The sequence below is a fragment of the Prunus mume genome, linkage group LG3 (genome assembly GCF_029339155.1).
Source record: "Prunus mume cultivar Tortuosa linkage group LG3, ASM2933915v1, whole genome shotgun sequence".
Lineage (NCBI taxonomy): Eukaryota > Viridiplantae > Streptophyta > Magnoliopsida > Rosales > Rosaceae > Prunus > Prunus mume.
This window is the reverse complement of record NC_142700.1, coordinates 20,534,358-20,551,209: the sequence shown is the minus strand read 5'-3', so window position 1 is coordinate 20,551,209 and position 16,852 is coordinate 20,534,358.

The following is a 16,852-nucleotide window of genomic DNA, read 5'->3' as shown; positions in this document are numbered from 1 at the left end:
CAAAATCTTCATCACTTCTGATAATCTAACTGTTTAAAGACATGACAACAACAAAAGTATTTAATTTTCCTTTTCATCAGAAAATTATTTAAAGTTAATAATTATTTATTGTTTAAACAATAAAACATAAACAAATATAAAAAATCCACTCCGCCCTTTTCAGGAAAAGTGACGGGGAGGGATATAGGTTTCTTCATGAAAGGTGAGGGGTATCAAAAGGGGAAAGGGATTGCGAGCAATATAGAGAGAGAGAAACGGTGAATGGTGGATGTTATGTCTGATTTGATGTGTTGGGGTTGGTAGGGGTGGCGGGGATAGGGGTGGGGAGGGGAAGTTGCATCTCTGGTTTTTTAATTTTTAGATTATTCTTATTTTTTTTAGTTTTAAATTAAAATTTTAAATATTTGAAGATTTTTTTAATTAATTTATTTAAGATTTGATAATGTGTCTTATTTTAAATGGTTAGATTATTAGGATGGTCAAGATTTTTTGAAATGCGAGTAAATGTGAAAACTCTAAATATAGAGGCTCGAGATCCCCAAATTGATATTATGTTAAATGGTCTTGAAAAAATTAAAAATATATAAAAAAGAATTAAATGCCGGTCCGATTCACTGGACTTGATTTTTTGATTGTCACAGTCCATCAATAAACGTGCTTGGATTTTGCCGTGCCGTGCTTTACTTAAAATGACTAAACTCGTGCCGTGCTGAGCCAGCCTAACCCATTTGACACCTCTTTTGTACTTTTAAAAAAATAAATTAATATTTGAGTTGTATTATTGTTTGTGATAAATAAGTCCTTGTTTGAGCTCAAAAAATGTCACACTTTTTTCTTGGCGATGAGAAAAATGTCAACTTCCAAGTGAGAGCTGGAATCCAAAACCCAGTTCCACTAATCACATTAAGTAGTCATGATCGAATTCCATGTAGGTGGCAATCTACAATTTGTTAACCCTGCAGTTGAGTCGAATCAGAAACAATTTAAAAGAAAAATTCAAACCAAAAATTTATAAAGACCAAATCACAGAGATGTTCGTTTTGCTACTATGATGAATGCCACTTTATATTGAAGTCAAATCGCATGATTAATTACAGTAATTCAAGGGAAAAGCAATTGCAAGCTGACCTTCAAAATAGTTAATTAAGAAACTAATAATTGATCAACCATGTCGGCAACAGCGACGACTCAATACAGGTTGACAGCCTAGGGGGTGATTATGAATGAAGTCTTTTCGATATTTAGACTAACCAATGCTACATAAAGGATAATATTAAATAACTCATATATTAGTTAGTAATGTTTCTCTCCCTAATGTTAGAAGAGGTCAGGTATATATCACCTCAATTAGGCTTCCATAACTTTAGCTTCCTGTTTTTTTTTTTTTTTTTTAATCAATGAAAAAGGGGAAGTTGAATTTGAGAATTCTTTCAACATTAGAGAGATAGGTGAACTATAAACCTATAATTCTCAAACAAAAAAAGAAAACATTGTATTCCAAATGATTTTGTTAATATTGAAACCTTTGAGTGTAAATGATTGTTTTGAAATTCTTCTCATTTCATATTAGGGCTAGAAATTCAACCACTAATCTCAATTTTTGAAGAACCCTAAATCCAAATGACCAATTTCAAGCCCTAATATGAAATTATGGGAGTTTCATATGAGCTTTTATGCTCAAGGATTTTGGATTGGTGAAATTGCCCTTTGCATCGTCAAAGAAATTGACAGGAATACTAACTTGTCCTTGAATTACTACAAATATGAAACTATATGGTCAAAATTGACGGAATCGAAACTATAGGGTAAAAAGTAGTTGAAGTGCCAAACTGCAGGGACCAAAAGTAACTTTTGGCCTTTTTTTCTATTGCATTGAACTATTGAACAACTATTATGGATGCTCTTAATGACATAATGCATTAATTGCCGTATTTTTTTCTATTTTTAATTAGCATGTGGGTCTCATGGTTAGCCTATTGCAATTGCAATAGAGGGTTCATCACATAACACACTCTATTGAAATTGCATCTATTGCATCCTTGTTAGTTCAATTTCATGCAATAAAATTGCATTAATCCTAACCATTGTAGACGCTCTTAAGAATAATATCAAACGATTAATGAGCTCTTGGGGTAATATAATTAATGAGGAGAAAGAAGGTTGATGGGGGAAATTGCCTTTAATTGGCCTCACTCATGAATAAGGGGATGCATATTATTATAATTATGGGTGTATTTGTGAGTGTTTTTGGTAATGACAAAAGTTCTTTTAGATAACCAAAAGTTTCTTAATGTAATTTCTTCTTCTTCTTAGATTAGAAAGCACTTTTCAGATAAACATATAATAAATTAATGTTTCCCTAGAGTGCACCTTCTGGTGGAAACAAAATAAAAATAAGCATGATGGTTTTTAATGAGCATAATAGTTTGTCATTTTGACTTAAAAAGTGTTTTTCTTTTATATTTCATGGTTTTATATTTTGTTATACTATAAAATGAGGGGTGCTTATACATATTTTTGTACTATTTTACGTAATTATGATAATAATACTTGTTATCATGTCTATTCCCGCACTGCTAAAAAAACTTACAATGGGTAGTGTCGGTGCCTAATATATTTGCTCAAAAGGAGTTTGAATTACACTTTTGGTGTCCAATATATTTTTTTGGTTGGATTGATGCCCAATATATTAAAGGAGTGCTTTTGAGTATATTTGGCACCTAAAGTGCCAATAGTACTTTTTATTTGGTCGGAAGCAAACTTCATGGGAGAGGTTGTCTCCTCTGCCTCTATTGGCTAAAAGTGTCAATACAAACTCCTTTTGTGACGCCAATACTCACGTCCATTGATAAAGAGGCCAGTGCGGCGAGGATAAGAAGCACAAAAGCTAACCCCTCCTTGTCATGTTTGTCATTCTTGTTTACCTTCCTTCACATTTCTTAGGCGTCTTACTAACAATTTAACCCTACATTTATAAATCCTAGTATGATTTATTTTCTTTAACCTGAGAGACCTAAGATATGTGAAGGAAGGTCTAAAAATATGAAGAACATAAAAAAAAGATTATAGCATAGCCCTAGCCCCAAAGGAGAAACCTTGGAAGTACTCCAAAGGGCTCCAACTTTTTCAATGCTTTCTCTTTACTGTTTTGTTGCAAAAGCTTAGCCCCCCTGCCGACTTTGATTACCACCACAATAAGCAAATATGGCTTTAGGTTGATGAGCCTGGCCCAACTCACAATGTCTTCTTATTCTTGACCAAGTAAAGGAATGTGGCATCCATCATTGGATTTCGAATTTCGATCAGCCTATCTTCAAGCTCAAGGACGCTTATGATAGAAAATTATATTGTAATTCTTTTATAAAAATATTATTTTCATTAAATTTGGATGTTTAGATTATATATTATATTGGACTCCGATGTTCATCATACCAAAAATATTTATATTTGAAAGTTTTTAGATTTAGAGAGTATCGAACTCGAACTCAATTGGTAATAGGAGAAGAGAGATATCTAAGATGTACAAGACATCCATTCTTCAATGTGAGATATACTCTCAATACGCCTCTTTCCTCACATATAACGTCTCACGTGTTTAATTTATATTAAATAACATGGGAGCACGTACGTATAATTAGACCATCTGAAATCTCTAAACAAGAGACTCAAATAATTCTAATATTCGTGCCAGTAAAGTAAGTCAAACGAAATAATACAAAATCCAATGATATCGATCTGCATGTCCCCTACTAAACAAAGGATACAAAGAACTCTCCTTTCAATATGAAAAGAATAGAGGGTTCTGTCAATGCTAAATACTATATTTTTTAGGCACATTGACATTACGCTAGTGGAAGATTTAGCCTAAATAGAAGCGGCATGGATGGAGGCAGAGGAATTGATTTCGCACTTTTTTTGAGGGCGTTCATCTTTTATGGGCCTCTGAGAATCTTTTCTTCCAGCTAGAATTAGGATCTAGCATATGCATGCATGATTGCATTTTGCAATGGGAGTATTATATGTAAAAAATTGGAGATGCATGCATCCCCTTGGAGGTTTACCATTATAGACAGATAATCACTGCTTTACTTTGTTTCTTCTCAGTATGTTCTTCCAAAGGCAGAAAGACAATGTCGTCAAATCAAATAAAGTTGGTTGGTAAATACCTCGAAGTCCACTTTGATATTGCAACAAAACAATTAATTTTCTTTTATGGACTCACGAATTGTATAATAAGATGAATTTTGGAAGACTTGACAGGGTCGAAGATCTCACATTCAACTATGTTTCAATTATGGAGGCAATATTAATGGCTAGGAACAATGAACACAGTACTTTTTTTTTTAAACGGTTTGATCATATGACGAGCCCAATATCGTGTACACAATGAAAATTCTGTAGGTCTGAAATAATGTTATGTGGTGTTATTAATTTATTAAGTTTTATAATATAGTTAAATAACGGACTTATATAATATTAACGAATAAAGCGTGTTATATGACTAAATTGGTAATACATAGTGACCATGTTAGACAGAGTCATAATGAGTCACTCATTTTCATAGATCATCGTTGCAAAAAATATTATCTCAAAGATCATAAATCCCCTGCAGTTTTTTTTTTTTCAACAATCCAAACCCAGGTGAAATTCATTAAGACATCCAATTAGGAAATAACAAAATAAACGAACACGGTGACAATCCCAACAAGGCAAGGGCAACTTGGGCTATAACCTAGGTGAGATTAAAGTGTATATATATATATATATATATATATATATATATATATATTAGTTCTCCTTCTATTTAGGGACACCCTTTAGGGTACCCTATGAAATTTTTTTACACGATTCAAACCATCTATTTTTCACATCTTCATTCACAGATCATCCTTGCAAAAATTCAAGCAAATTGAAAATCATTACGGCATCTAATTGAGACTAATAAAATCAATGAACATGGTGTTTCAAGAAGGTACATAAATTTTAGTAATTTAATTGAGTGGTTAAATGATATCGGATTCAAGTAATTTTTTGTAGAGATGATTTTTGAAATGAATTTCTACAAAATAGACGTTTGAATTAATGAAATACGATGCGGGTGGGCCCTATAAGAGTGTCCCTTAAATAAACTTATTTGAATAATCCCTCAGTGAAAACTCTTTGTGTGTATATATATACGTGTGTGTGTGTGAAAGAAGATATGTTCTTCACTCCCATATCATTCAAGCCACTTGGGACGAGTTAAAGTTGAGAATGATATTTCTACAAGTGTTTTTTCATTGACTTTTTGGCAAATATCCCTCAGTGAAAACTCTCTGTGTGTGTATATATATGTGTGTGTGTGAAAGAAGATATGTTCTTCACTCCCATATCATTCAAGCCACTTGGGACGAGTTAAAGTTGAGAATGATATTTCTACAAGTGTTTTTTCATTGACTTTTTGGCAAATTTTTGGGTGAAGTGACAATGTCACTGCGGTCACATCAGGAAGTTAGGTATACGAAGGAAAGGCATGCAGTATAATTTGGGTGATGAATATGGTTGGTCCTCTTGATATTATGCAAATCTAAGTTTTGAGTATGATTATATACAAGTGGCAAGCAAGTTAGGTGAGCTATAGGTTCTATGAGATCTACATTTTCGATTGCATGCAGCAACCTCCTGCTAAGGCGAAACTTTCATTTATGTGTTCTTGCTTCCAAAAGAAATTAGGATCCACAACCAATAGGCCTTCTTAATCCTTGGATATATTCCTCAAACAAAAATAAGTCAAAACTACTCCAAGTGCTCCAACATTAGCCAGTCTGAACACAAAGTGAAGCTCTATGTAGAGATGCCCCAATAACTTCAACTCAATCAATGACGACAAAAGGCTCAAATTATGCGTCGTGTCCTCCTTAACAACTTTTTCTATTTTTAGGACAAAAATTAAAAAGAGATAGCCACATACCCCTTAGGACTCCAAGTGTAGGTCGCCCATTTCTTGCTGCAATAATTTTTATGTAAGGTGATTCCCAATTTGATCGCTAATAGATTCAAGATTATAATCAGCCCTTATCATTAGTTTTGCTAGTGCTAGCTAGGAGAATTGGTGACAAGATCTTGCTTGTTCAAGAATTATTACAAGGAGTGGTTGAGGTTCCTATATGTGCCATCAAAGTCGTTATTGATATTATGAAATGACAACTTAAATTGGAATTTTGTTCTTCAATATCTAATACATATTTCCATGTTTCTATGATTATGGATGAAATATTCTATCTCCTATCCAATGTTCTCCATCTGGCTTGTTTGGAAGCAAAAGAGGACATAGGCAAGTGGATCCAATGTCTCCTTACCTGTTTGTCAACGACATGGATATGTTTTGGCTAACCTAACTTTTTCTGGGCTTGGTTTACGCTTGTATTGTGAGTAACACGTTGTACCTCTTATACAATTCATTTACTTACCAAGAAAATGCACATAACATTTTTTCTATAGGGAATGATTGATAACACCTTCGTGATTAATTATTTTATATCAATCAATAATTGTAGTTCACGAGATTTGAACGCAAAACTTCCTCTAAAAAACAATATAAATGGGTGTCACTGAACTGAATGGTCATACGCTTTTTTTGTTTTCATTTTACGCATCATTCCATGACATTTTGTCCATCATCCATTCCTCCACCCCGTCTTTCTTCTCTCCTTTATCGCACGCATTTTTTTCTCTATCTTTTACTAAAAACGCAAAAACGAGAACGTGCATATTTTATATGTTCTCCCTACTTTTTCTACACATCTCTCATATCTCCCACTTTCTTCATTTGTATACAATTTCTCTCTCTCTCTCTTATAATATTTTAATCTCTTTAGTTTAACGGAAAGAAATTATAATATCTGAAGGAGAAAGAACATCAATCATTCTGTCATACAAAGATACCTGCATATCATTTATAGTAAGTTACCTTTTTTCATGTAAGTTGTTTTGTAAATGTAAGCCGACGAGGAGTGAGCTTTCAAAGATTTCTACATACATACCATTTTGATACTAGATATTGCTCTCACACCTACCCCACATGATGGCAAACCCACTAATTAAGGGGAATATCATGCCTTTATGCCATGGACCCCCAAATCATGTCTAATAAGGATGCCAAATTAAGGGGCCTTGTCCATTTTTTTGCCCTACAAAAGGTGGCAAGGAGAGGCATCGTTCATTTCATTCTCCCAAAGAGCTCTTCCCTTTTTGCATTCAGTCAAAAGGGCTCCCATACATCACAATTTTAAATTGTGTACATTGACTAAGTGGAGGTAGCCCAATTACAGATGAATCACGTGTTCGTATGTGATTGTGATTTCATAATTTTCATGTCGTTGATCTAAAAATAGTCATCAACATACTACAAAATTGTACCATATATTATGAATAATTTGATTTACATATATGCATTTCATATGTTGTAGTTCCCAAACACGTTTTCTAAAGTAAGAGTCCTTGTGGAGTGAGACAACACCTTCCAAACTGCAAGGACCATCTAGTTTCATGCCCTATACTTGTGAATGAGTACTTTTTGTGTCATGGAATGTTTTAGTTGTTCATGCCATGGACAACCAATCTTTTACGTTTCTTAGAGTGCTTGGGTGTGTCGCAACTTAGCTTAGAGTCCTAGGTCCGATTCCATCCTTTCTCAATATTACTTGTATAAAATATTTTAAAAAAAAAAATTTAACAAAATTTCTTAACTAGTGAGCGACTCTTTTTCACTGTGAATCAAACAAAAACTGCTAATGGCCCAGCTATTCGATATAGTAGTGAAAGTGAATGCTAGGATATTCAGAACAAATTGAAAGACTCCAATTCAATTAAGCTTTGTATACTTAACAAAAGAAATCCAAGTGAAAAAAGTAAGGGAACACAATGAAACCAAGACCCGTGAACTTGAAAGAAGAAGAACAAGGGCTTCCCAATGAGAGTGTAAAGACCTTTTAAGCGCTGGCTGCCTTGAAACGTCTTCAGAACCTCCTTGTCTAGATTGTGATGACATTCCTAGTTTCTTCCCAATTAATGCAAATCTGCCCCCTCCCGTATTGTTTTTCCTCAACGCCAAGAATACCTCTTTTTTGGTGACATCGCAATGGCCCTCAATTTGTAACCGAGTTTTAGGTCCTCCAGTTTGGTTTTTAATTTTTAGCATCCTTCAATTGTGTCATACATGGCAATTTTGTACCCCGTCGATAGGATGCCAATTTAAGGAGTAGAACCGTCAATTCATGTAAAAATCACTCCTAAAATAACCTACCCATCTTCTTCGCATTCCCTCCATAACATACCAACAAGAATTGGTATAGAGAGGGGAAATGGGGCTTCAATTAGGGGGAATTATAATAGGTTATATGAATGGACATTTGTACCCCTCAAATTGATGGCTTTTTTTTTTTTTTTTGGTCTGAATAATACTTCATTAAAAGCCAGAGAAGGCTCCAGCAGCACCAAACAGGAAGTTGCAAGAAGAAGCATACAAGGAAGGGGAGAACCCCAGAGCAATACAAACAAATCACAGGGAGGCCAAAGATACCTCCCAGGAGATAGAAACTGGGAATACAACCAGTAAACGTAACTAATAGCCAAATCTAATTACTAGGGGGGCACGGCAACCCGTCCTTAGCCAAAACCCGAACCATAGAGGGAGGAGGCTGTGAGGCCCAACGCAAGGTTCGCACCCTCATATTTGACAGAGCTGCAGCAGCATGCGCAGCTTGATTTGCTTGGCGAGATACCCATTCCCATTTGACCGAGGTGAACCATGAAGAGAGTCTCCTGATCTCCAAGATAATAGGGATGATTCTCCAATTGCCGCGCAGATTTTCGTTCCTCATACAAGTGACAACATCCATTGAATCACTTTCAAGAATGATTTCCTGACAATTTTTCTCTTTGGCTAGAATCAGTCCTTCCAAAACAGCTTCCGCTTCCACTTCTATTGCAGAGTTCCGGAGAGTAGCCTTACTCATACCAGCCAACAATCTGCCCCTAGAATCACGCAAGCAGCAGCCCACACCACCCTGCAAGAAATGTCGAGTATTGACAAAATGACAAAATGATCAAATTTAATAAATGTCGAGTATTGACAGAAATTCGAATGACCAAATTTAAAAGGCAAGAAAAAACAAAACATGCGTTTCAATTTTTTTTTGTTAGAAAATATGTTTTATTAGAACATCATAGGATAAAAACATCAGAAATCCAACGTGAAAGCCAAGAACAAGAGCTTAATCTTAAAAAGATTTGCAGCTTGAACCAATCACGAGGAAACAAAGAAAAAGAAAAAAGAAGACTACCATCCAAAACAATGTAACAGTTGAGTCCATTGATGGAGCAATAGTGGCCTATTTAAAACCTTGCCTTAAAAAGCCCCCAAATGGAGGAAAATTCGGTCAAGGAAAAAGAGTACCACTCTAAAGTTTGCTCATCCACAACAACCACATGCAAAACTTAGGCTAGTGGACACTGAATAAATGTTGCACAAATCGACCCAACAAAGCCCAGCCCAGGAACAAGTCGCAAGACCAACTAGAACGATTGCGATAAATGAAAAGAACACCAACTACAACATCACATTTCACAACAAAAATGTCTTGTAACTGCTACACTGTCTATGTAAGGTGGCCTCTATGGTTCTCCAAGAATGACGAACAAATGAATGATCCTCGCAACCAACACCATAAAGAACAGAAGATTTTATTAGGATGCTAAACAAGAAGGAAACTATTGCACAGAAGAATTAAAATAACAAATGGGTGGCTAAAACTAAAACTTAGAAAAAGAGAAGAAAAAAGACAAGCAGAAAATAGAATGACTTGCATTTGAAGATAATCACGAACAAATAGATGAAGTAAATAACACCACAAAGAAAAATGAAGATAACAAAACTAGAATCTGAGGCAAAAAAACAAAAAGAATAATAAAAGCAGAAAGCTGAAGACACTTGGAAAAAGGAAAGCGAAGAAAGAAAAACTACTCCCTGAACTGAAAGAGGAAGTGGACATGGGTGATAACCGCCTCCGCCTGTAACTGCTCATACTATTTGGAACCACCAAACTTGGGTGATCGGAACGACGACAACCACCGCATAGCTCCCATCAACCTCCTTTGCCACCAACGTTAAGATCCACACTAGTTCCCTCAAGTTCAACCAAAGTAGGCACAAGCGCCATCCAGAAAGACGACACCACCGGCCTATTCTTGGGTTAACATTTGGCTTTGGATCTTTCCTACCTTCAGTCAGCATGAAGTCCACGAAATCAAAATCCGTCGCTGATTTGTTGGGGATGAACCTGTCCAGATTTTCCCTAGAAATCATTTTTTGAAGAAACTGTTCGGCACCTAGACTCTGACTTCAAGATAGACGAAGAACTCATTGATCCTGCAAAAGAGAGTTAGATTCAAGAATTGTATATCACTACGCAAGAAATGAAAATTGGAGGCTACGTTTTTAATCTCTGAGCGTTGCAATTTGCAAAGAATTCCTCCCAATAGATTAAAGTCGTGTGAAAATGATATTAAATTTGTTGGTGAGGAAATGATTTTGCTTTTGATGATTGTGGGAATATTGTACTCGGGGATATTTTTCCCTCTGCAATTTTGCAATTTGTGAATTGTAGCATCATGTCACGAACAAATGCAGCAGCCCTCTGCTTTAGAATGCTACAAGTACTGTATATGTGAGGTAGAGGCTGTCCAAGGCAAGGTATAACATATCGATGGTTTCGAAAATATCGGTGATTCAAAAACACGGAAATTTCAATGAAAATATCGGGAAACTATCGATATCGGTAAAAATTGAATAAAAACCACAAAATTTGTAAGAAAAACTTGGAAATTTGTATTGAAACTTTGGAGGATGTTTATTCACAATTACCTATTAGTTTACCACAAAAAATTGGATAAAAATGCATTGCATGATGGGTTTAACTAATTCAAGTTGATATGTTAATTAGTGTAGAAAATATGTAGTAATTAATGAAAGAAGATTAAACACGCCATAATCATTTATTTATAATGATTTTTACTACAATATTTTATACTTTATAATCACTTAGTACTACATAGAGTTCCTATGAGGTTCAAATTTTTCGCTATCTTCATCATCTCTATGTATAGAGTAAGTGTACTGTGAAGAGTAAATGTACTTTGTGGAAATGTGGTGAGTAATTGAAATGGAAAAGTCACATGCTCATATGAAAATCTAAAAACAGCTTAAGAAAGACAGTATAAATATAAATAGTTTAGCTTACTAACACAAAAAACATCAGCAACAATGTGGTTAAGGCATTGGAGGAGTGGAATGGTAGGGGTTCGAATACCCCTTTGCGTGTTCGCGATATTTTCGATGTTATCGTGATATTTTCCCCAAATTTTGTTGAAGCGTGTGAGAAATTGTCAACATCGATATTTTTCCAATATTATCATTAATATTCTCAATAATTATACGATATGTGTATCGATATGTCCCAAAATATCCCCAAAAAACGATAATATCGGTGATATTAGAGAGAGTCCAATATATAACTGCTATGTTCAAAACTCAAATACAAACTGAAATGTCCCCTAAGATATAAGAGGTCATAATATTCTATGTATTTACATTAGTTGCCACTATAGTCCAGATATGTATCCAACCGTTTTCAATCACTAGCAACGAACGTTTCATTCAGAACAATTTTAGTTTACCACCATTTCAGCCTTGATCAATTCCCATCATTGAAGCATTCGATTCCAGAGCATTCGACACCGACGTAGCAAGTGTGTCTGTGAGACCTTGCATATTGCAGGTAAAATACGTTTTTGTGTGTTTTGCATTTTTAGTGCTCTCTTGTTTGTCTCCTCTGTCTGATCATATCTACCCAAAAAAATTGCACGTCCATGAGCCCCTCAATGAATAAGTAAATTATTCATTCATTAATAACCAAAAAACAACATTTAAAATTAGGTTTTATAATAGGTACTTTATGTTTTGCATAATTTGTCCACTACTGAAAGGTTGGGCTTGTGTTTCAATTGTGCACGTTATGTATTCAACAAAATCCTTAGATGAGTGCACAAGTGATTTGGTGATGTTATTTTTCCTATGAGGTAGCTATATTATTGGCCTGAATTGTTCCCCTAACGATTTGACACGCTTCACCTTGGGTCTCCATGGTGGTTTCTTTGTCATTGGCGGACTCACAAAATATTCTCCAAAATCCTATTGTGCATGCCTATCAATATTTGGTATGGGAAGAACAGGTTTGTTATAACACTTTTTAAAATATTCTTGTTGGCGTGAGCGATAATTCAAGGATCCTGTGATCCTTGATTTCCTGGTGTAATTTATGCTTCCTAATTAGAATAATTACTTAGTTAGGATTCCTTGTAATTAGCTAATTACTTTCGTTGTAGGAAAAGTGAACTTGTACTTGTATATATATATATCCTCCTCTTGGAGAAATACAATATCAATCACAATTATTCCATCCTGTGTTTAGTTTGAGTTGGTATTAGAGCCGGTTAACCCTAGTCTCTCAAATAAAAATACAAACCCTACCCATCAACATCCTCTAGCGCCGAATACAAGAAAAGAAAGAAAAAAATCCCAGTTGTCGCAAAACAATGGCTGAACCCTTGTCATCACAAACCTAGTGCGACAAAAGACTCCTACAACACCAACCCATCCAAACTTGTTCTCTCTCTTCCATGGCTTTTGAAGATACCCCAGACAACCCCACCTTGCTTCCAGTGCTTTAGAAATCCGTAAAAATCTTGACATGGTGCAACCAATTGTTACGGTTCGCAATGATACTTCCATTGCCCCATTCACCATATGGTTGAATGGAAAGAACTATAGCACTTGGTCGAATATGATGTTGCTTCATTTGTCAGGCCAGGAAAAAAGAGGTTATTTGACATGGAAGGTGGCGCAAGTGGAGGAAGACGCTCCGGGCTTTGATTTCTGGTGTATTGAGGACTCCATTGTTAAAGGATGGTTGATAAAAACTATGGAACCTGATTTGGTAGAATTGTTCTTAGATCTACCAACAACTAAAGATGTATGGGAGAGTACAGCCCATATGTATTATAACACGTCTGATGAGTCGAAGATTTATGAATTACGGTATAAAGCAACCCTTATTACTTAAGGAGGTCGCGATATTGCATCCTACTTTGTTGAGCTCAAGAGTTTTTGGTTGGAACAAGACCGTCGTCGTCCAATCAACATGAAATGCCCTGATGATGTGAAGATTCGACAGGCTAAGATACAAAAAGACCGTATTTATGAATTTCATGCAGGTCTATATGATGAGTTAGATAAAATTAGAGGAGATTTGTTGAGATTGAGTCCATTGTCAAAATTAGAGGAGTCATTTTCTTTTGTTCATAAAAAGGCCCAACACTGGGAGACAATGCTCAAGAAGGATGCAAAGATTGAATCCTTTGCTATAATGGTTTCCAAAGCCCCTGCTGCAAGTTTTTCTTTTCCCCATCCAACAACTGAGGAAAAAGAAAATATGCATTGTATTTATTGTAATGGCAGATATGTCACAAACTGAAATTAGGCTTTCATGAGACGAATATAGCAACAACAAAATCAAAAACAAACAAACAAACAAAAAACCTAACCAGGTGTGTGTTTAGCGTTGTAAATAAAATATTTAGGAACAAACCCCTAAATATAAAACAGTATTACCTAAACAATAATGTATAGTTTACCTATATAGAGTGGCGTCAATTGAATTTGAATGTTTTTTTGTTAAAAGAAGCTTATTTCATTACCTTGGTTTCCATTTTTCCTAGTAGTAGCAAACAAGGTAATGAAATAAGCTTCTTTTAACAATGGCATGCAAAATCTAAATCCTTCTATGCAAGCATGGAAGGAGAATAAATATAATAAAAATAAAAATAAAACCTTTTGAATCGGGATGTCTTTGGGTCATACTCCAACATACAATGTGAACTAGGATTTGAGCTAAACACAACTCCCATGTACCAAGCTAAGTGTTTATATGACAATGACTCATTACCATGGACCCTTTTCTTTGCTAATTATTTACCATACCATGCATTGTGATAAGAAAAGTCCAACCCATAGTTCTTCTTGAAATCCTTGCAAATTTCAATTAGTTTAATCAACGGTTTAGATTGAATTTGGTTGACCAAAATGGAGGACACAATTTTTGAAGACATCATGCTTCTCTTACATTCACGGATGAGTCCGTTGCAGGTGTGTTCGTTGTTCAGGCTCCAAATGTATTAAAAAAAAGCCAATTTGCAGGACATAATGACACATGCACACGCCAACTACAACCATCAGACACTTGTTTAGAATACTAGGTAGTCACTCTCACTTTTTCATTTTTAAGATACCTAACCTTAACCTTTCTCAATGGCATACTTGCACAATTTTTCTATAAACTCAATAACCCCACCTGTAAACTTCTACATGAATTGATGTAGTTCTTCCATGAATGAGAGAACTATGTATGACCATATGGTACTGCATATTTTCCAATGAAATCCTTCTCAGCAGTATGTGTATACCTTCACCAATAAACACATCATCAACACCGTTTTGCTTGTCAAGCAACAGGCACTCCTTAATAGCAATTGTAATTGTATATTTCTTCTCGTTCATTAATGACAGATAAATAACACGCACATCTAAGTCGGTCTCTAGTACAAATGGAGGATGATCCGACACGAGGTAAGTCATCTCAAAAGCCCCAACCTTGAGCTCATTAAATCTTGAACATATATCATAATCGAAAACCATTAGAGTACAATCACTTTGAAGTGGAATCGAAACAGTCTTATCCTTAAACACACATCTTCCAAATACAACAGGTTCCATTTTGATGTAGCAAAGAAAGTACAAGAATATCAATCTAAACATTTAAAATAATTAAAAATGCAGCATCATGTAACAATAAAAATATATATATATATATATATATATATATATAAAGCGTTTGTAGGAAGGCAAGTGTGGACAAACCTAAAACAAAAGAACTCGTAATATTATCGAATGGATGAACTGCACAACAGCAAAATAGAATGCAAGTGTGGACAACCTGAGACAAAAGAACAATGCCAATTGATGATGGGGGGGAGTTTACCTACCAAACTAACAAACATATCTTGCCTATCAAGAATTTATTTCTTTCCTAATCTGCATAAGCGTACATTTAAATCATGAATGTACTCACCTTGAATAGCAAAAAGATAACAAGATGATGACTCAATACCAAAAATGAAATAAATAAATAAATACGAGCATAAAGATTTTAAAAAACTAAACTAAACTAAATTGAGATAAGTTTGCTTAGTCCGGACTCCAATACTCCACAGGGTATACAGTTCACAAACATGAACCTCATATTGAAAACACATTGCTATATTACGAAATGAAAAACGTCAAATAAGTTACCTATCGAACTAACAAACATGGACTTGTTTGTGCCTAATAAATCACGGTCATAAACTGATTGAAGGGACTTCCTCTCGGTCCTAGCACCTACCGTTTCGTTAGGCATTTCGCCTTCCTGAAAACAAAAAAAACTGCAAAGGCAGAATCCTCTCGGCCTCGCAACCGCAGTATTGTAGGCCGAAGGCCGTAAAAGACACGGCCGAAGATACTGTGGTTAAATCGCCACGTGGCCTCAGGGTCCCACTCCCCATTTAATGAAGTAATGCCTCTGACTATCGCAGCAAACCCACTAGTCGCAAGAAGCATTTAATGCACAAGGGAAGAAGGGAAGTGACTGAAGTCAGGATTTGATGATGGAAATCAGAATGGTTAGGCGCAAACATTCTCACAAGTAATCTTACAACTTGAGGTCAGATCACCAACCACCAGACCAGGGCATTAAATGCGTTCCTGTAATACACTTTCAATACCTTTATTTGCTTTCCTAGGAGTAGTGGTAGATTGTAAGGAAAATCCATTCATCAATATATCATACGACCCTTGATTTTCAAGGCGCCGGAGCACCATCTCTGTTATCATCTCATTCACCCCATATATCATACGACCGTCGCTCTCTAGCAACGCGCCGGAGCACCGCCTAAAACCCGCCACCAACACCACCACTAAACAACCTTGTAGCTCGGTCGTGAACCTGACGGCCGAGATCAGTTCCTCTCTCGGCCACAATCGTTTGATTAGGAGTTGAACGCAAAACAGGCGCATCATTTAACCATCTTCTACCCAAACCTCATCACCATCTCGACGCGGTAGACCGTGCTGGCACGCCCGCGCACAACCGCACCGCATCCAAAAGAAAGACGTCACGTGTTGACGCATATCCTCGGCCCGGAGCACCAGGCCGTGAGATTTGCGCAGCCAACAGGACTCAACTATGATCATTATATAAGAGTATACAGTTAAACATATATATATATATATATATATACAGAATCATGTATAAATCCTAATCCACTCTCTTTATCCTTATAAATATTTGGTATTAAGTCAATCTCCAAACTAAAACCATAATCAAAATGTATGAATATGCCAATCAACCCCATAATCAAAACCGATAATTAATTGCAAATAAAAACTCTAGAGGGAATCACCACAATAAATTAGGGAACCAAAAATTAAAACACAATCCTATTACATCTTGAATTGTAAATAAGTGTATTTTGAGAACCTTAAAATTATAATAAATCAGATATTGAGCTTAATAAGGTAACTTGATAAGTTGAATCCCAGTCATGGGTTTTGGTTGATAAAAATTGGGTATTATTTATAGAAACAAACAGTGAAGGGTTACAGTTAAGGCAAATTGAATTTGAAGGAAATAAGCCAAATTTAAAAGCGATCTTATTGATA